Raw genomic sequence first — 22,154 nt, forward strand, 5'->3', positions numbered from 1 at the left:
CTCTAATAATTTTGTGTGATTTCCAGTCTTGTTTTAAAATCATCAAATCAGTGACCAGTTTTGAAGAACTACTTCCATGAGTGGCCTCCACTGCTAAGTTCCAGGTGGATGCATTATTTTAAGCTGGGCATGACTATCTTCCTCTTTCAGTTTGGTTGGCTGAACTCGTTTAAGTAACAAGTCTTAAGACTTTTCATCATCACATCTAGGAACTCTGCTGTCAGCTCTTTGCACATCAGCCATCACCCGCCCAGGCCAGCGCTTAGCATGGGAGAGAAGGCCAAGGAGGAAAAAAATGATCATTAAATATGAGAATGTTTGGGTTCAAGCCTGGGTCAAAGAGATGAATACGCGAGCATGCTGTAGCTGCTCACCAGAGGGTTTTTTTTTTTTTAAATATGGACAAGTTAAAAGGACAAGAGGTGAAAGATTTTTTTCCCCCCTCTTCTCTCCTCAACATTATATATTGTGCCCTCCTATTTCATATGCTTTGCCATGCTCCATTTGGAGTCACAGATGCCTCTGTCACTGGGGCGGCATTCATTTGGCGCGGCCCCGGGTGACTGTGTCAATATTTGCAGTGAGTGCCATTTTGGTTTGGGGTGCTCTGTAAGCATGACTGGGCTTGGGCGAGGCTAAGGCTAAAGGAAAATCAACAGGAAACAAAAGCCCCAGCCCTATAGACCCACTCTCTACAATTAATTAAGCCTTTTGGCAAGAAAAGTGAAAGGATGGGCCTCCTTGGGAATAGATAGGTTGGGGTTTAAGGAGGATGGGGGCGGGGGAGGGGGGGAGAAAACAAAACAAATTAATTGCCTTGAATCGCAGGGATAATTCACATCTCTGATTAATATTGATCGCATGCGGGATAAGAAACTGCCACAATACAACCACAGAGAACAGTTAATTTGAGGAGTTTTTACGTTAATAACTCTCTTTGTGCAAAGACGAACAAGGAGTCTTTGCTGAGCAATGACTGCGCAATTTGAGGTTGTTACTGGGTGTGCGTCAATCTGTGTGTGTGTGTGTCTGAGTGTGTGTGCTTGTCTGCATGCCCGCCCTTGTTTGTTGACTGACTGCGTCCCAGCAGTAATATTTGCCTTTTATGTAATGTTTTTCATAATGTGTGGCCCTTGGGGATGGAGAAAGAGCAAGAGCTGGCAGATTGTATTGATTCAGAGCATCTAAAGCTGCAGCTTTATGGTACGGTACAGGAGGGCCCACGAGGATAGCCTCAGCTTACATATTTTCATGACTGCTTTTTTTTTGGGTTGCTTCTCAGTGACTTACTGGACAAGTCTTACCTTTTCATCCCTATCCCATCTCTGTGTCTCTCTCTCTCCTTCTCTCCTTCTCGTTTGTCTCTCTGTTCTTGTCTTAACATAACACCACCATGCACATGCTCCAAAACTCCTTTCTTCTCTCTTTTTGCTTGTTTCTCTTATATAATGCAGCATTTCCAGACCCCCCACATCCACAGAAACACACATAAAGTTGCTCTCCGTTGCAACTCAGGCACAAGCAGGCAGCCAGTTCCACTGCTTAACTCAGTGTTCAGAGGGCGTAGACTCATCTGCCTTAGCACATTGGCCTCGTCATCAGCAGAGTGCCCTGCTGTGACACCCATCGGCCTCTATTACAGCTCCATATAGAAGAGGGCGCTCCGTGTTTGCAGGCCAACAAGTGGAATGCTGTGCTCTGCCGAAGCAGATGGAAGGAGCCTGGACTGGTGTGATCTAATGGGATCTGATGTGTGCATGTGTGTGTGTGTGTGTGTCCAGTGTTGCAAGTTCGGACTTGGCAAAGGCGGCATCTCGTGCATCCAAGTGATTTTAGTCGGAAACAATGAAATAGTGAAAGCAAAATGCAGGGTTTTATTTTGGAAACAAAGTGGAAAAAGGCAAATTTATATCATATCATGAAGGAGGATGTTAATGTAAATGAGACATTACAATAAAGATTTCACACAACGTTGTGCATTTGTGTCACAACAATATAGTGTGTAAGAAATATATCAGTTTTAGGAATGTCCCACACTTTTCGTTCAATAAATATATCCTTACCGCTAGGTAACAATGAAAAGTCCTGACTTTCCTAGGCATATTCATTTTATCCAACACTTTTCTGGGTAAAGCACATGAAGGCCTGACAACTTGTGACATCTTCACACTTACCTTTAGTAAAAGAGAGGGAACATCTATGACAAAATAAGAGCCGGAAATTATCTTGAATAAAGGCTTCTACAACTCCCCAGGCTGTAGCTGTAAATGAAATGGTTTCTTGGAATGTGCTCATCTTGCCTGTTTGAATAAAGGTTCAGACAAAATTATCTGCCAGACATTCAGGGGTAACATGCTGTGATTTTATGTTCTGCCAGTTTTCATGTTTCATTAGTTCTGTGCGAGTCTGCATGCTGTATGTGTGTGTACGTCCACGCATGTGCGATTATCCATGCCTGAGATGTGTTCGCGTCTGTGTGTGTCCAGAACCTCCCCAGGTCCAGTGGCTTGTCAGAGCTGCAGCTTGTGTGGTTTTGGTGGAAGCTAAGTGGACAGGTGGAATTCCAGCCCAGAGGCATGCTGGGCAGACTCACAGTGTGGCAGGTGCGGACATTTGACAGTACAGCGTTGCCATGGAGACGACTAACCGAATCCCAGTGGTGCATACATTTGGTCACCTTTTCTGTACATGTTAAAATCTTGGAATGGAGATTAATGGAGATTGATTGTGTGCTTTGCACGCCTCTGTGTGAGTCCATGTATTTGTTGGACAGCATTCATCCTTCAGAACCTAAATCCTGATTTCTTTTAAACGATTCCATGAAATAGAAACACTGGGAGATGGAGAACAAGTGGGAAAGAAAGAAGGAAACAGTGAACCAGGCTCATTTACAGAGAGATGGAGACAGCAGGTCAGTGAAGGAAAAAATGCAAGCAACATTATGTCAAAGGGAACGGGGCCATTTTTAACGTGTTTGAGTATTTTGAAAGACTTATGAATAATTAGTATATAAATTGTCTTTTTGAAAGGGTTGAGCATCTCCTTGACAAAGAAGCACATTTGAGTGTTAGAGAAAATCCTGCGTTTTTATCCCCAAAATACACCCAAGGCCATCCGGGCTGGGACTGGTGGGCTCCAACCATGTCCTTAACCTGAATCTAAACTATTACAGCCCACTGCAGCCTAGGAGAACTGCTTCAAAGGTGACGTCAGGGACAAAATAATTCAGAAAATTTATGTAATAGCACATGCCAGCTTCCATCTATTTCTCCAGGACTTCAATTTTCAACTCATACAGAGGCCTGGACCTCGCAGGGCATGTAAGTGGTGCAGAGTGGCAGTGAGTGGACCGATTGATGATTTTGTGTGGAGTAGTTTTTTTTTTGACAGTCATGGTGTTGGTTTTCTCTCCTGCCTCCTCCTAAGCACATTTGATTGCTCTTGTGCTTCTGCTGTCTCTGTCTCTTGCCCACTAACATAAAGTGTATGTGTCCCTAAATGGCAATACAGATGTTTGCTTTAACAATACAATGTGGTTTTGTTTGTGGACTGTGTGTGTGTGTGTGTGTGTGTCAGTGCAGACTGACTGATTTCAGACTTTACAAGGAGCTCCAGTTATTTCCCTTAAGACTGTCATCTTTTGTTGCTGTCTCTGTACATTCATCAAGTGGAGTCATACACCTCTTTACAGCTCGGGGTAACAGCAAAATTCTGCTCAAGATGAAACATTTTCATCCCGACTTGACACGACTTTGTCTCGGTTTTTGCAGTCTGCTGCAAATCTGGATCTGTGTGCCTCCATTCACATCTTTACGTTAACTTTGTATGCATTCATGCCAGTTTTAAATTTCACTTTGTGTTGAATTATACAACTGAGCGGCAGCATTCATATCACATTTGCTATGGAGAGAACTGGAGCAGGTTTTCCCTCAGCAAGTGGGTAGCAGCAAATATAAAAACCAACAGCAGCTGGGAAGCAGCTCTGAATACAGAATGTTTGAGTGGGAAGTGAAAACTGCTGCTATTCCACTCTACTCAACCATATCAACATGCGATTATGTGTACAGAATTTAATTGAGTTTTATGGAGAATTTATTTATTTAGCTGTTATGGAGTCCTTATCAATCAAATATGGATTTTTTTCTGAAGCATGCACACACTAGAAAATACATTTACTAAGTTGCATGGAAATGGTCATGGGAGGTTTGGTCTTTAAAACTTAAAAAGAATCTCTTTAAAATTTAATTATAGCTCCCCCACGTGGCTTATGACACCTTTGTTTAAAAGGTCCATCCTGGTTCCGGTGTTTACGGTCCACCATCTCAGGGGAAGTTGTACAAATGCATTGACATGGAAAACAATAAGGTTGAAAACAACAAACAACCTCTGCCAAACAAATTGGCTTTAGCCTTGCAGCTTTAAATGTCTAAAAGTGAGTTACTGAAGTTAATAACACAACTCTGATTTTCATGGACTACCACAGAGAGACACCGGTCTTTTGGAGCCAGACTGTGGTCCCTTCACAGATGTGTTGTGTAATTTACTGTCTCCCCACTAAACATCATGACCAAAGGCTGTGTCATCATGTGGCCCTCCTGCTGCCTTCATAGCAATTAGACAGGTAGATGAAATGAGAGCGTTGCCGGGGCCAGCAATGTAATTAAACTTGGAGTGAGAGGCCACTGGGCTCCTGTGAAGTAATACCCCGCTCTCCCACACACTGTGTACAGGCGCTGCCACAATGGCCTGTGTGTGTGCTCTTCATCAATATGTTTTATCTGTACTGTCCACATAGTGTGTGTGTGTCCTCTTGGCAGGAGGAAGTGTATGCAGAAGCACATTCACACAAATACACGCAGGTGGACACAGGAAATCCTGCATTCAACAGCCAGTATAACACACTTACCTTTAATATCTGCAACTAATCATCATCTGCATCTACACACACACACATATATAAATACCGTATATATATCATGGGTACAAATCATGCTGCCATATACAGTGTGTCAGTACAGTTTAGAGCAAATATGTATTAAGAGTAGTAGAGAGAGTAAGATTTAGTAGAAATTACAGTCATACTGTAATACAATTCAAATACTGTGTGTGGGAACAGAAAAAAAGTAATGATTATAATGTGTAGGCGTTGTATTAATCAAATGCATATCTCATACAGTGTTGTGCTGCAGGGATGTTTTCTGTGATTTCTGTTTCCATATTAAAGCGTGTTATGTTCTCACAAACTGGTCAAACTGATAGACTAAGCCATAATAACGTCCCCATTGATGGGTCATGCGGTTTATAGACAGTAAAAGCACCAAAAAATGATAGTTGGAGCTCTGATTTGTTTCACATTATCTGGTTTGTACCGAAACCACTCCCACGAGTGCGCTGTGCTGACATGGAGGTGGTTTGCTTTGCAGTAAATAGAGGCTGTAAAAGATCTAATTGAATTGTTTGTTGGCCAAGTGTAAAGCTGAAGCTTTGTGACATACCGCTTGGCCAAATTTTGCTAGTGCTTACTGGAAACTAACATGGCCATACAGTGCAGTTTGAGTTGTTAATCAGTTGGTGTTTCTCTTCTGAATTATAATGAGTTTCCTCAGGGTCTTGCAGAAACCTCATATGTCCAAGGAGTTAGTCTTTCTGGAATCCAGAAAAGTACAGGGCAATTTTCCAAGCCCTGATCTCTTTTAATGCATGATTTTCAGTGCAGCTCCAATGCTGGATTATAAAACATCTTCAAAAAGACCAGATGGCACAATTAGAGTTAAAAGGTTTTCATGGATGTGAAAGATTGTAATTCTGTTTTATCCATTTAAGACCCCAACCCTGAAACATGGCTCATGGTAATGGTTGTCTTATCAAATAACTATAATTTAATCAGCAATACATTCATTTTTGTCATTTTTTTGCCCTTTCATATCCAGATATATGTTGAGCTTTTCCTTTGTTGCTCGCATGCAGTCATCAGTGGAAATCCATTGTGCAAATGTTGCTTATTTTTAATGATCATTTTAATTTTAGTGCTCATACAGTTTTCACCATTTCTAGTATGCATTCACTTTATTTATATACAAACTTTGCCACTTGTAGTCAAATGTGTATCACAGCTGTCATTGCCATTCATTCTGATATTACTGCACGTCCTCTCAGTAATGTTGAGTGTGTCTTTACATACTGAACTGATAACATCTCCACAGCGGGATCTGGCTTCTGCGGGGAACATAACTGCGTTCCTGTTCCCCGCATCTTTACTATTCTTTCTTTGTTGAATTAGCACTTTTCTCCTGAGCCTTGCACTGTCTGCATAGTCACACACAGAGCTGTGGCAGCTGCACACATACTACATACACAAGCAGCGACACTATGACATATGAAATCTTGTTATATTACAATTGCAGCTCAGCAGATGCCCTTATCCCAGTATACTTCCTGAACTATACTTTTCTCCAGAGGCATTCCCTGTTGGGACTTGCACAGCCACATAGTGTAACCCTCCTTTGACAATGTGAGAAGTATAAATGCACAAGAAATACAGAGTAAACTGGGTGGAGTTGTCAAATGCTGAGTAATCTCATATTAAGTGAATTATTTTCACTTTAAACTTGACAGTAAGACATTTTAACCTTATTTATGTACACGGATACATTTACAGCTGACTTCCGGCACAATCTCAAACATAATTTCTTCGTAGATACATACAGAGCTTTTTAGTACACTTGCAGCCGGTCACTACACATGAACATTAAAATCAGCCATTAAATACCTTATGACTTCCTCTATATGTGCTCTAGTGAAGAGGAAAATCCCTGGTGATGCTTAGATAGGTTTTATTGCTTGCGGCCTGACAGCATTTTAATTCCCCTTGCGGTTCCAGTATCATAGCAGCCCGATCTCCTCTCACCACACCATCAGCACCTTTCTCCCGGACCCAATTTAGCCGGCGCTCCTAAATCTAGCACGCTAGGACCCGCGAGATTCAGAACAGTGTTCTTCGTGGAATAGCACCCTAGTACCTTAAAGGAATAGACCGCCTCGGAATGTAATTAGATGCTGCCAATCTCGCGCAATCCCTTCGGAACGCAGGGGCTAGCGGGTCTCTTAATGGAGATGGTTTCCACATGCCCATATCCTTCAGAAGTAGAGCAGAACTCACTTTCAGATCAGTGTGTTAAACATCAAAGTGTCTTGTTAAAATGCCCATTGTTATGAATGTCCCCTGTTGGATCTGATCTCATTTACTAAATGATGCTTATTTAAACTTGTATGTCTTGTAAAACAAATTCACAACACTCAATGCGGCCAGGCTTTCCACAATTAGGAGAGCAATGCTATTGGTTTACTTCCTCAACAAAAGTGTTCAAGTCCTGGGGATGCTGAAGATGGACGGCTATTAAATATCTTACTTGAATGCCTATTCTAGAATATTTGTGAATAAATATCACGGTAAGCTGATAATATCATAAGAACCTCAGCTGCAACTTAGTCACCATGTACTCACTTGACAGATCTGATGGCCAGTAAGGTTATCAGGGACTTGCTGATGGTGTGTTAAACCCTGATATAAATGTGGTTTAAATCCTGTATAGCTTAAGCTATGATGAGAAAGTAGCTTATGGGACTCTTGCTGCTACTAAATCTGTTTCAGAAGTCACTCTGATGCTTAGTGCTGCCATTAAGGCTTTTCAGGGTATTTATGATATGGAGAATATTACTAAATATCAAACGCTGTTAAGGATCTACTACTGGAAGATTAACCTGTAAAGCCTATTGGATATCCTCATACTGTGAAGTCATGGAAGGCATTGGATGAAGTGCACAGACACATCCTGCTTGTGCATGTATGGCTGCTGAGGACACATACTATGGAATCTGCTAAGCACTGACTTCACAGCACTGGCTCTGTACTCAATATGTGGTCTTCATTCTCCCTTAAAGCAAGGTTCAATGGCTGTAAATAATTATTGAGTGAATGAGAGTGCAGGTCTAACAACATGAATCATTGTGTAAGTGTGTATAAGCGTGTGTGTGTGTGTGTGTTTTAGAGTGTGACTTTCATTGTGGGTTTGGCTATGCGAGCGTGTTTGCAAGTGTCTGGCAGTGCAGTGATAGGACTTGTTCTGCCTCTTTCTCGTCTATATCCTGTATCTACACTGCTTCACACAGTTACAGGATTATATTTAACTAAATGTGTGTGTGTGTGTGTGTGTGTGTGTGGGTGTACTGTATGTGCTGAAGGCCGTCCAGAGTGAGAGCCACTGTCAGAGCGGGACAGCAGAAGGTGACGGCAGGAATAAGAGGCTGCTGGCATTATTAACCCCTCACAGGGTTGAGTGGAACAGGCAATTACGACCAGTCATATGGCTGTCACATTGCCAGAGGGAGACAGCTCTAACACACACACATGCACACACAATACACATACACACACACACAGCCCCACAGACACATACGCACATGGCATCAGATCCTTTACTTAAAGGACAGTTCCAGTTTATTACAACTTGAATCTAATTTTTGTAGTTTTGTGCCATTGTTCCTGCCGATAACAATGACACTGCAATCACCAAGTTAACTGCTGTTATCTAAGCAACATGGCTGAAAAGAAGTCAGACAGGGAAAGAAACACAAGCAGTCAGACAATCAGACAGATTTTAAACATACCCCACGTTAGCCAGCAAGTCATTCAGGTGCACTCACTTTCCATTTTACCTCCAATTAAAGTATTTAATGGCTTAACAGCTGGATTGTTTACAACCTGCCTGATTGACTGATCCCTCATGGTACTTGCCCCACGAGACTTTGTTGTAGTGATACCACCGTGTTCCAAGATCTCAGTGATTACTTGATGAGGACAGTGGATTCTTTTTTTTATGCCTCTATTCTGATAGGACAGTTGGCGAGAGACAGGAAATGGGGAGAGAGAGAGGGGAATGACATGCAGCAAAGGGCTGGCGGGTGGAGTGAAGTTGAACTAACCCAGATGGTTGGTTTGGTAAATGTAGCAGTACAGAAGTCAATTTTGTTTATCTTGCCAAGAATCACAAATTTGCCTCAAAATTCTTTATAATCCGTGCTGCAAATGACACTTGATAACTTAAATATCTTTAGACATTTGGTTTAGATGGGGGAAAGCTTGAACAAAGGAGGTATCCAAGACAGACTGACATAACATAGATATCAGTTACTGAGGAGAAGTGAATATGGAATCTGAAGAAGAAGAATATTGATCGGGAAGACATTTAAAAGAAAACCTACCAGGTGCTGGCAAAACTGGTGGGAACTGAACCACATGACCTCCTGTCTACCATGAAGACAAGTATTTATGATTAGATCATAAGCAAAATACACTTTTGGTACTGGCACAATGTCCTTTGTCAGTGTTACAGTAAATCCTAACATTATATATTACATTGCTGAAATATTTAATAAAGCCTTACTGTGTGAGGAGGATTTTAATATTGTACTTTGTGGAGTTGGAGCTAATTTGAACTACATAATGTCTTTGGTTTCATTCCACCACTGCACGCACACACACACACACAAACACACATTTTGTAAAGGTTTTCTGTCTACATAACATCTGTCTTTTCTGCAGCATCTTCCTTCTGTTTGCAGCAGCTCCTCTTCATTGCTGGTATTGTCTTATAAACACTCCACCCACACCAACTCTCTCCTTCTCACGTACTATTTCAGGGTGTCAAGCTGCTGAGCACGGCCAAACCTGCTCACAGCAGTATATCTGATCAAATTGATACCCATTTCTTTCTCTCTCGCACTTTTTCTGTTCTTTTCCCTCGTTTCTGACTGTGGTTAGCCATGATAGGATAGGATGATTGGAAGGCGATACATCCACCGGGTCTGTCTTGTCTGTGTGAGATGGATAGATTAGCAGAGAGAGGGGGGGTCGCGGGATAAGATCAGTGAGAGGGCTTTGCCATGCTGCACTGCAATAAGGTGTTAGCAGATCCATCAGTGTAGCACGCTTACTGGAAGCCAACCTAAGCTTACTGGACTCTCTCACAATACGATGTAACTCGTCCATCTCGCCTTCCCTTCACGTCCCCCCATTAACACCTCATGGGGCCAATAAGGGAACAGATTGAGATGTCTTGTAGCACCCACAAACAATCAGCAACATGTCAGCCATTTTCCAATGTTCGCCTCCACCAGTTTTGTCTGTCAGATGCCAATATTTTTCACAAGTGTCTATTGTCGCTTCTCTGTTCTTTCCTATCTGTGTTATTGTCCCTTTGTTTCTCATTCTTTCCTGTGCCACACTTTAAGGTGTCGAGTCCAGATTTATTTGCATCTTCTGTGAAAGCTTAATCTTTTTTTTTTTCTTTTTTGTCCTGTTCATTGAATCTTCCACCACTCCCCTAGATGATTATATCTTCATCTCTCAGTGTGGAGGAAGGCTTATTATTATTATCTGGTTACAGAGTAAGAGGGATACAGAATAATTCTGTTTTTCTTTCCTGTTTTTTCAGACCAGAGGGGGGTCAGTTTGTTTCATCTCTTCTCAAATTTCTTTGTTTTCCCCTACTTTTTTGCCTACTTCCTTCAGCTGTGTTTTGATGCCTTTGTGTGCCGGCTCAGGTCCTGTTAGCTTTAGGAAAATGCAAGGAGCCACACTATTTCATTAGTATAGCGGGTCCTGTCACAGTAGACTGAACACGTACACACTCATCTCGGCCATTAATTCATGACTCAGCCAGCAGACCAACACGGTGTGAGCGTATGTGGGGATGTGTGTTGCCTTTGTTTTTTACTCTTTTATCAACATCTAAAGACTCCATTTGTACTCTGTCTTCACACACGTACCTCTGTGTATAGCTGTCCGCTCCTATCACTCTTACCCGTGTCAGTCCCCTCCTTGATCTGATCATCTGATCCCACACTGTACACTCACTTAAAAGCTGTGTTCCTCTTCTGGAGCCATCTTATATTAGCGGTTTGTTTTCTTCTTTCTTTCTTTTTTTTTTGGTCTTACCTGGCATAATATTTTTTCCATGTTTTGTATTTTCATTTTGCCAACCTGCTGCTATGGTTACCAGCTGGCTTTCTTTGAAAATCCTTTTCGTTTTGTTTTATTTTGTTTTTGTTTCCAAACTCTCAGGTGAGCTTGAGAACACATGCACTTTTGAAATTTTCTCTCACTAACTTTAAACTTCTTCACTTCCATGTGCAGCAGTGAAAACAAATTTCTGATTGGAGAACAATATGGCATCTATCTACTTTTTTATTTAGACACACACTTTTAACTTGTACCCTAGAGGGTAGGGTACTTTAGCAGCTTCCAAGACACACATGGAACTCACTCAAATAAACTCAACTAAAAAAACAGAAATTAAGATTTGATTTTAAAAAATGTATACATAACACATTTATAAAACTTAATTTATGGACAAACAGTTTCTAAAGTTACCTAGAATGAATGAACAGTTGAAATAATTTGCTAAAAGTGATTGATAACCTATTGAAACTGTCTAGCTAAAATGGACAAACAGTTGAAACAGCTAAAAGTAAGGGATAGTTTAAATAGTTAACTAAGTGTAACAGATAGGAAAAAGAACTTTGACACTGGTCATGACATTGTACCAAAAAAGGGATCATGTTTCCACCACTGCCAAGCGGAGTTGGAGACGATTAATATCCGTGACTGCTGCGGAGTCATTTGACCCAGAAATGAAAATTGATTGTGCCGTTTCTTAAGAAAAAAGCCAGATGTTAGTGAGTGTTAGTGGGTTTTTTGTCCATTGTAAAAGGAGCTTTTGATAAGCGTTCAACAGCTGATTATATTAGTCATCGTTCAGGCAAAGTGCAAATGTTTGTCACTTTCCCTCCCTCTCTCCTCCTCCAGCTCTGTCACGAAACGTCTCCTCTCCACATGCTCCCAAACTTTACATTTTTTATTTTGCCTGGTGACTCAGCACTGGCTTTGTGAATTCAATCATCACGTATTTATGAGAAGCCCTTAAATGCACTCGTGCTCTGGAGGTGTGGTGCTAAAAGAGATTTTCTTTCTTTTTTTTTTCATCCCACTCATCCTTTCTATGGTTTTTATCTTTGTTGGCAGTCATCCTCCCTGTCTCATTTCCCTCCAACTTATATTCAGCTTAAGGTCCTCCAAGGGAACTAATGATGTGACTGAAGCATGAACTCAATCAAAGCTGAGCTCTGATAGGCTGACTAACACATCCCTTTTGCTTGATCAGGACTTTGATTGACACCCTCTCTTATGTTGAGTTTAAAATGAGCCCACATTAACATTCATTCGGAGGAACAGATTGTTGCTCTGTTTCCCAGTACATAATGAATCATAGATGTCAGTGATGGTTATGATCAAAATTGTTTTGATGGATCCCTTTTGTCTGCTGTCAATAAATGACGCCCTCTTTTTTTTTTGGCTCCTCGTGGCATGCTTGGGTGGTGGAGATCCAATTCATCAGGGTAATGGGCCTCCCAGAAAGCAGAAAATGTCAGTTAAATGAGAAACATAGCCTATACTGTACACATATGGCCACCATCTAAGATCCATATCTGTCGGGACCCATATAGCAATAACACTTTGTTAATAAAGGACAACCATGTGTGAACAATGTGTAATTGGTAGTTGCTGGTGACGATGTGGTGTCTATGAGCATAAGTACGCATAAGTAGCTGTTATCCTAAGCTTATCTGTAGGAATTAATCCCAAATTGAAATCATTAAAAACAAAACCGTAAACCTTTAGACTTAAACAGTGTTCAATGAAAGCATAATCCCTTTTATGAAAGACTTAAGTGAAAACACAGACTCAAGCTAATCAAGGCATACAGCAGTATACCATTAACCTAGCCACTGTGCAGCTGTGTGTGTGTGTGTTTTGTTGCATTTACTGTTCGAGTAACCAAGAGCACAAATGTTTCTGTATTTTGGGATATGCATGTGAGGAGGAGACTCTCGGCATTGTTGGTTAATAGTGGGATTAATCCGTCTAATGAAAGGAACTGGAAAAAAATGTTAAAATTTCTTCCTGAGCTCATAAAGCACACACTCAGCACTTGCCCTGTAAATAGAGCAGACAGGCAACAAATGCTCCTTTGTCCCTCTTATCAGTCTCAGTTTCCCCTTTTTATTTATCTTATAACTCATACGTTTTCAGAGCTGTATTTTTTGTTCTTGATTCTCCCTGAGTTTCCTCCCTCTGAGTGTGTATTTCTATTACTGTACTATATTTGGAGAGCATCGTCTCATTTTTGCCAGATTTTCTTGTTTCTTTTAGTTTCCAATCAATTTCTCTTTATTTTTTATTTCTGTGTTTTTTTGCTTTTCTTTTTTTTCTCATCATACCTTCATATCATTTTACTGTTTTCCAATACATTTCCACAATCTTTTTTTTTTTTTCTTTTTTGCTGTAGTCTCGCCCCTTAATGAAAGTCCCAATTTCTTTGTTTATTTTCTGCTATTTATTTCTGCAGCAAAATCTCTGAGTTCAGCCCAGGCCAGTGAGTAATGAATTATAGCTGTAATATCTTCCACTGGCTGACAGCCAAATCTCATCTCTATACACTTTTTAAAGGTGTGTGTGTGTGTGTTTGTCTCTGTGCTTGTCTGTATCAGGATGACTGTGTGTGAGCGTGTTTGCTGTTTAAGTGGAATGATCTGTCATCACCATCCCTGTCTCCTTCCTGACAGGACGTTCAATCATATTCATGCGCATTTCAATGGAAAATGTACCGTCATGTTCCTGTCATTTGCACCGCCATGATTATAACCCTTCCTAAATTGTAACCCGATCCATTTCAGAGGATAAAGGTGAATATTTTTAAACCGTCCCCACATTTGAGTTGAAGTGACAGATAACAGTTTGCTAAATACGGCTCTCATACTCAACTGGGTTCATCTCACGATCACAAGGAAGTGAAATTGATGAAGATTAGAATCTAGGACCAAATTAATAATCGTCAGAGTGTCTCAACCAGTCTTGTAGCAAGGCCCTGACTTTAATTCTTTATAACCTCCATAAACCCAGATACTCCACAAGCAAATTATCATGGCAACCGGGCCAGCTCTTATACAATTTGAAATATGTGCTGGGCTGCTGCTCTTTTTGGCAGATGTCTAAAATAACTAAGCCTATTTGGAGAAAAAAGGCCAATCCTACAGTGGGTACTTAAGTCATTCGGCTCCAGACCTGAAGTCATGCAGAGTGTTTGGCTAGAGAGAGGGCTATAATGTACCCTGCTTTCATCTATCACACACACATCATTTCATTTACTAACTCGGAACAGGAGGTGTGAGATGCATTTATGCATGTTTTCATGTGGGTATGCATGCATGAAAGCATGCATATGTGTGTGTATATGCACATGTTTGTGTAGGAAATGCAACCAACTGGATCTTACTTGTGTGAGCTAATGTGAGAACAAGACAGATTCATTATGTTTTCCTCACAGATATCCTTCGCAGGGCTTTAAACATGAACCAACACTGTCAATTATCCTGTCAATTATGTGTTAGACATGCGTCTGCAGGGTTAATGATTGTGACTGGGTGTCATTCATGTGTAGATGCAACACACAGGAAGAGTCCACTGAATTGTGTTCCTGTGATTTGTGTTTTGTTTTGTGAAATTATACCTTTCACTTTGATATTGTAGCCACATCAGTTTTGTTCATGTGTATGCAGTGATGACTGTCTGACTCCCATGTTTTTCTTTTTTTTTTTTTGCGTTTGGGTGCAAGTTGCGGCTCAACAATTAAAGCACAGATTTTTTCTTTCTGCACTAAGAGTCTGGTGCTATAACCAAGGGCATGCGCACCAGTCATTGTACTGCAACAATGATAAGGAGAAGCAGAGAGCAGAGTGTGGGAAGAACACAGCGTCTGATTTGGCTGTAGAGCTGCCTTCTGTCTGATCTTCAGCTAAAAAGGCCCTAACTCCTACAACAGGCTTATAACCCCTCACTAATCCCCCCTTCTGACTCATTTCACTGCAGTTTGAAGCTCTCTCTTTAAATCTCTTGTTCGCTCGCTGCCGTGAATTTGCACACACACATACACACACTCACGCGCGTGCACACACACATATACACACACACACACACATATATGCCAGAGACTCTGAACAACAAAACCCTTCAGTTGAAATGGAAATGTCTCGCTGGACCGGTAAATTGCACTGTGAGAAATATCTTTAGCCAAATGTTCGCACACAGGCACAAGCCGAGGCACAAGTACACACCGCAAATCCATTTTGTGATTTTGTGTTTAATTATAAGTGCTGAACATAATGCTTTTCATGATGAGAGGAACAAGGACACCCTCAATGGATACTCACAATACACATGGGCACGCACACACAGACACACGCACACACACACACACAAAACAACACAGATACAGTCCTTTACGTATCTGTCACATTGCTTCTTCCTTCTCTCTTATCCTATTCACTCTAAAATTAACAGATTTATTTTTTCTTTATGCAGACCAAATTGAAAATAGAGAGTTTGGTGAGTGAGAGTGACTGTCAAAGGTTTTGAGGGGACAGAAAGTAACCCCTCCCCTCGACAGCAGGCCTTTGTGTCATTATTAAAGATTAATGTTTTTACGAGCACCGGAGGAATTAGCATTAGTGACGGTTTTAGTGTCAAACGCTTGTTTCAGAGCTGTCACTCGCTCCCGCCTCCCTAAAATGAGACGACTTAATATCATGGCACTAATAATACCACCTCATCACAGAGCCAAAATAGCAGATCACAGCCATGGGTTTAGTGGTAGGGGCAGAAATACAGAAAAAAAGGCATGATACTGTCGCTTCATGGGAACCTAAAGCTTCTTCCATTTATGTCTTTCACATTTAATTAGCACAGTTGTCCTTTGATTTCCACGTTGGCCCGAATATAAATCGATGCTCTTTTTGCAACACCTGCTCTGGGATTACGATAAGAAGCATCAGTGGCTAATCAGATGATTCAGCTGTTTGGTGATTTTGACAGCTTTAAGCTGAACAACTGCATTTTTCTGTTAAATGAAAAGGAAGACCCTTCCATTTCAGCGTAGCTTTTCTTTTAGATTGTTGCTCCTCAATAGTCTTCAAGCTCATTATGTTATGCTTCTGTATATAAGGGGTCCTTACACTGAATATAATGCAGCATATTCAGAATACTCAGTAGTTACATTTGAAACCTCTCCAGCAGCTCCCACTGATAGATTGTCCTACCTTCAGTGTGGCGCTGCAGCTGCACTCTCCATCTTCATTGCCCTATGGAATTGCATTGACCAGTCAAATGTGAATGGGATGAGAATGAGGTTATGGAGAGATGGATATTTACCATGCAGAACATATCACCGTCTCCTCATTTAGAGTCATTAGGCTCCGCACTCAAACAATATTTCAGCCCCTCTTTAAGGCCAGACTATCAGGGGATTTTGTTTTTATAGGTTCCAATTACCTTTGTTCATCAGACAGGAGTTAAATGTCAGTGATTCTCACTGTAATTCGCATGCTCTCAGCTTCATGACACACATGCTTGAACCCAGATACGAGTATACAGTCTCCTGTGCTGCATGTAAGATGAGCGTGTAATAGCTCAGTGATGAGGGTGGACTTATCACCAGGATGTATGGACCATTTAGGCCCCCATTACTTAAATGAATATACTGTAGGTTCAGTGAGCAAAGCAGTCATTGTAATCTTTAGAATACAATGCTGTACTTTGAGAAACTCTGTTTAAGGGGTTGCATGTTCGCCGAGGAACTCTAAACCTTAAACCTCCATGAATGAGGTTTTTTAATTTGATAATATAGAGTTGATAATATAGAGTATATGGCTGTGTAATAGGAAAGGGGTCGCTAGTGGTGCTTAAAGTAATTCACAGAGTATTAACATCCAACTTTGAAGCTCTGCATAGCTTTTATGCCTCTTTAAGCAAACTGTTCTGGTTTCTCTGCCTTCATATTTATTGTATCAGTGACCCTGAGCTTCATCAACCTTAGCAGTTTCTGGCAACAAAGCTCTGTCATTCTGATGCTACCCATTCAGTACTGAATGCCAGGCAAAGTTAGCAACTAGCTAGTGAACATAGTAGAGAATCTAGCAAGTTAAAGGTTCTTAGTTGGTTCTCACCAACCAAAACTGGGGGTTATTACAATGGGTATTAGACTTACACGTGTAAAGTGACCAGAAACATGACTCCAAATTCATGCTAATGTTGTTTTGTGTTTTCTGGATCTGTAAAGATGCAATTGCTTGCTAACAGGTTAGCTGTAACAGCTTAATAAGATAAGGCGTGTTAGTGATTGTCTATGTCTCAATATGTTGCAGTGTTAATTGTCTTTTCCCCCAGATGGCAGAAAAAAAAAGCAGTGCATCCAGTTTTAACGACATGAAATGTTGAAAGTAATAATCTGTGACTTCTACACTGACATTTGTTTTACCGCTCTGTGTTGGCCAGTTGATATTTTATAATAAAGGGCTTCAACTGGTTAACTCTTGGTCAGTTCTAGTGGAAGACCAGACCTAACAAAAACTACTGTCAACTTGACAAGTGACCCAAATTTGCTACGTAGTGTTTAAAAGAGAGCTGTAACTTTGTGTTAGGCCTTGTGCCCTGAGAAGTGTATCTGAGGCAGTCTTTTCTTTCCTTATTCAGGTCAAGAAAGTCCTCAAACCAGACACAGTACCCCCTCAAATTATGCTCCATTGGGGTGCGTTCCATCTCATTTCCACCCTTGTTTATTGCTAATTGTTAACTAACGAATTGTTCTCGGTTCCTCTTTAAACATACATATTTAATGTACAGTACGACAGCTCCTGCTTAGCAAGGGAACACCATTACACAAACAGCAGAGAACTGAAATGAGCTTTGAGCTGCGGAGGCTTTCTGTAATATATTATATTCAGGGACTTTGCAGTGAAAATGGTCTTTGCAAAATGCTGAGCAGTTTTAGTCCACAGTACACAAATTAACAGGCTCACAGATTAGCAGATTCCCATACGGTTATTTGCATTATAGTGAATTGCTGTAATTCTCCATTGTCCATGCTTGTGCATCTTTGCAACACCAGCACAGGAACCATATTTGTTTTTGATTAATGCTGGGACAGTCAACTTTATGCTAATGAGGAACTAGGTGGTACAGTGCTAGTTAGTATGCAAGTGGAGACAAACCGATTGAGGAGCTTTCAGGCAATGTCAGTCAATGTCAGTTAACAGCTTGGATGAGGGACATGAAAGGGTACATGTTTGATTAGCCTCTGAAGTGAGGGATGTGCCTTTAATCCCTCCTCTAACTAATCCCTCTCCTCTTGGAGGGTCCTCACTGCTTGGGGGTGAAGAGTGTTGTAAGTCCTAAGCGTGGAGCCTGTGGTCATACATTCATCCGTTCATTATGTCTTGAAGCTCACTGACTTTGATGATCTATTGGGTTGACATTTTCTTTTACGGACATACCTTGACAGCTATTAGATGGATTGCCATCAGGGATAGCAGAGATTCCTGGTTCCCAGATGATACTTCCCACAGACTTTTAACAATGGTGATTTAAAAAAAAAAACTTTTCATCTAGCACCGTCAACCAAGCTAAAATTTCAGTTTGTCCAATATAATACTTGATGGTACTTACAAAACGGCACGATACAAATTTACGTCATGAATATCTGCAGCTTAAAAAGATGGGTATTCATTCATATAACAGTGGTTTTAGGTCACTTTAGACATTTGCCCTCCATTACATCTCTCATTCTCACGCTTCAATAATTTTTTCCTTATCAAAAACTTTTAAAGCTGCAATTATAGAGCAAGGTCATAAACGTAATGGATGATGAATCCACACTTGAGACTATACCATGTTGGAAATGGATAAAAAACGAAAAAAATTGAAAAAAAAAACAAAACTGGCAGCTAAAGCTAATTGTAATTCCCTGAGCACCATTGGAATGTGAAACCTCAGCTTGTAGCTTTATCCTAAATGTTGAGTTTCAGCTGCCTGTACCCATTATAAGCTAACATGCCAGAGCATATCTTGTTCTGTGCAATTTAATTTTGCCAAATGAATTTCCAGGCTCCCGATAGCATGCTCTAGTAGCTATAGCAAACCTCCACGCAGACAGCAGCTGTCATAAAGGACCAGTCGCTGCATAATGTATACCAAATGCTTCGCTAGTGGTATCAATGTGTGATCAATATGCAATAAAAACTCATTAAAGCATTCTATGTTCTGTCATGGAAATTAATTCCACGAGACAAATCTGTGATGTGTCGCCCTGGATATGATTTCAGTCCATCCATGCAGAAACAAGTTATTTAAAGCCAGAAATTGGATGTGGGGGGGGGGCGGAGGGAGAGTAAGGAGAGAGAAATACAAAAACAGAGATGGAGAGAGGAAAGGGGAGGATGAAACCAACCCATCTGGAAGAGAGGAGACAGAAAGAGTCTATGACAGCCCAGCATAATGAGATTTGGTAGTCTGTATGGCTTTCTATTCACCTGAAAGGGAATTAACATAAAACACACATGCGCTATTCTCCATTCTGCTCACATCTTTTCAAACCATCATTGCTCCATATCCATCCCTCCCACTCTCCCACAGTGATCTCAGCATCTGGTGGATCAATCATCTGACTGTTTATAGCAATTGCCGTCTTTTTACCTGCTTTAAAGGCAGTGAGACAAAAAAAAAATGTGATTGAGATGTGTGATCTAAACATATGTTTCACTGCAAACCTTGCAAGCTACATACCCCAGCAGGATGTCATTGGATGTTTTGCCACAAATGCTATTTTGGTTTAATCTTGCTTTGTAAAGCCTTCATGTCGGGATACTGCTGTGAGCTATGGGGGAAAACAAATGCAGACTGAGTTTCAGCGCACGATAATCTATGTCTGCAGTTTGTCTGCTAAGGACACAAAAATACAGACGTACAGACGTTACAACAGCATTTAAGTCTATATGATAAAAAGTAGTTGCTGGGGAGTACAGCTGTCCTCCTACTCTGAATGGGTTGGTATTTTAATGGTTTAAAATTCTGGCAAGGGAATAAACATAGGCATGCATAAATGATTACTTGCACACACAGGGAGGTACACCAGCCTACACATGGGCCTCTTCTCTGACTAGATTTTTTTTTTTTTTTAATTCGAATCCCACACATTAACCTGAGCTGCATTAATATAAAAATCCAGCGGTTTATTGATTGCCTTAGCTTCTCTGTACATTTGCCTGTATGCCCACAGGTAACAAAGAGCTGAAGGAGACGCTGACAGTCTGCGTTTTTCAAAGAGGAACACAGGAATATAAGTATTGATCTGGCCTTACTTTGGCTTTTATCTGAACAGAGCCTAGTTCCTCTACAGGACTCCCAGACTTTGAAGATGAGGCAAGGGCACACGCTTTCTAACTTGTCTAGGTTTCACTGAATTGCAAGTGATTGATTTAGTGGTTGTAGGAGGATGGAGGGTCTTATGTGTTTTGGACTGCATGCTCATATGATACTTAAATTTTCACCTTTGATTATCTGCTGTGCTAGAATAGTATATTGATTCATATTACATTATCCCAGTCAGCTAGTAACCAGCTTTTGAGAGCAGTAGCTCATGCTGGCTCCACTGATTCATGATCAATAGTGTGGATTACGCACATGAATTACTGACTTCAAATCGATGTAATTGACTCATAATCATTATTTTAGGCTGGTAAATTGTCATAAAAGGTGGCACTTAGTGATTTTGACTGTGTTGCCGTTGTGTCTTTTGTTAGTGTTGTTAATAGGCAACCTAATGATGTTCTTCGGTTCCTGCGGTCTAGTTTATTTGATTTTTTAAAAATTTTCTTTCCGAATAAAGTGTCTTATTTTATCTGTCCCTGTCTTTTTTTGTTTGCAGCATGATGTTTTGGCTGTTGTTGGAATGCAGGAGGACTTGTAAAGTTGGGAAGTAAAAAGGCTGTGTGTGTATGTCCACACTTTTGTGTGCATGCTATGACTGCAGTATTTTGTTCTGAGTCAGATCCTGTGAATAGCTCGGCTAATTTTTCCATTTATCCCTTACGCTGCGTTTACAAATCGGCCCTGTCACATCCTATTCATCAGTTCCCGGGCTTTCATTTATTCATTTATGCCCCCTTTCTTTTGTCACATTCTCTCTGTTTTTCAGATTCTCCTTGAACCAGTTGAGCCATTTGCACCCACACCATCGTGTTAAAAAATTATTTAGTCCAACTATGTGATATCCCAGCTTCCTGTGACTTTTTTTTTCAGTGCTTTTGTCTTCTAAGTGTCCCATTCTAACCTTACCTCCCTCATGTGTAAAGTCAAGTAGTTTATTTCCCATTTGCATAAGACATTGGAATATTTATACTCTATTTGCTTACATTAAGCGAGTCCACAGGAATTACAAGCCTTGGGAACATTTGTAGCTCATAAATGCGTGACAACACACACCGGGTCCTCACTATGTAAAATCACAGATGAATATTTATAATTCCCCCCATCTGTTCGATGAATAATCATCATCAGCATAATTTGCTCTGACAGTGGACTTAGCGGAGCAGCCAATCACAGCCCACTCTGACTTGAAGGCCCACAGTCAAAAACATCTTTAAAAAGATGAGTAGACCAAAGCCACTCATTATGCTGTGCCACAGATTTATCTCTCCTTCCTACCTGCAGCCCTGAAGTAGAATATTCTTATCCCTTGCCGTCGTTATGGCTGCACATTCCTGATCCTCGATATCATTCAATTTAGAGACCTCACTGTGGGCTGGAATTCATCGGAACTGTATGAATCACAGCATGGCTGTCTTTTCTGTCCCATCCGTTCTACATTAGTCTGGGTTAGGACAGGGCTCAGTGGATTGATGAATGGGGGAAGTGGCTGGCAGGGCATTTCCTTTACTACTCTTTTCAGCTATAGCATGGAAGCCTCGCCAAACTGCCTTTCAACTGGTTCAATGGTTTATTGCTGCTTAACACTGAATGTGTGCGTCGGTGTGTATGTGTGTTCATGTGGAAATGCACGCACACACACACATGCTGAAACACACACATTAAATCTGCTGTGGTGTTTTGCATGTATTTTTGTTGTGCAGCCTCATTGCCTCTATGTGCTGGAAGACTGTCGCTGTCTGTGAATGGAAAGTCTAAGTGGCAAGGCAGCTTTCTGCCA

The sequence above is a fragment of the Toxotes jaculatrix genome, chromosome 13 (assembly GCF_017976425.1).
Source record: "Toxotes jaculatrix isolate fToxJac2 chromosome 13, fToxJac2.pri, whole genome shotgun sequence".
NCBI classification, from domain to species: Eukaryota; Metazoa; Chordata; class Actinopteri; family Toxotidae; genus Toxotes; species Toxotes jaculatrix.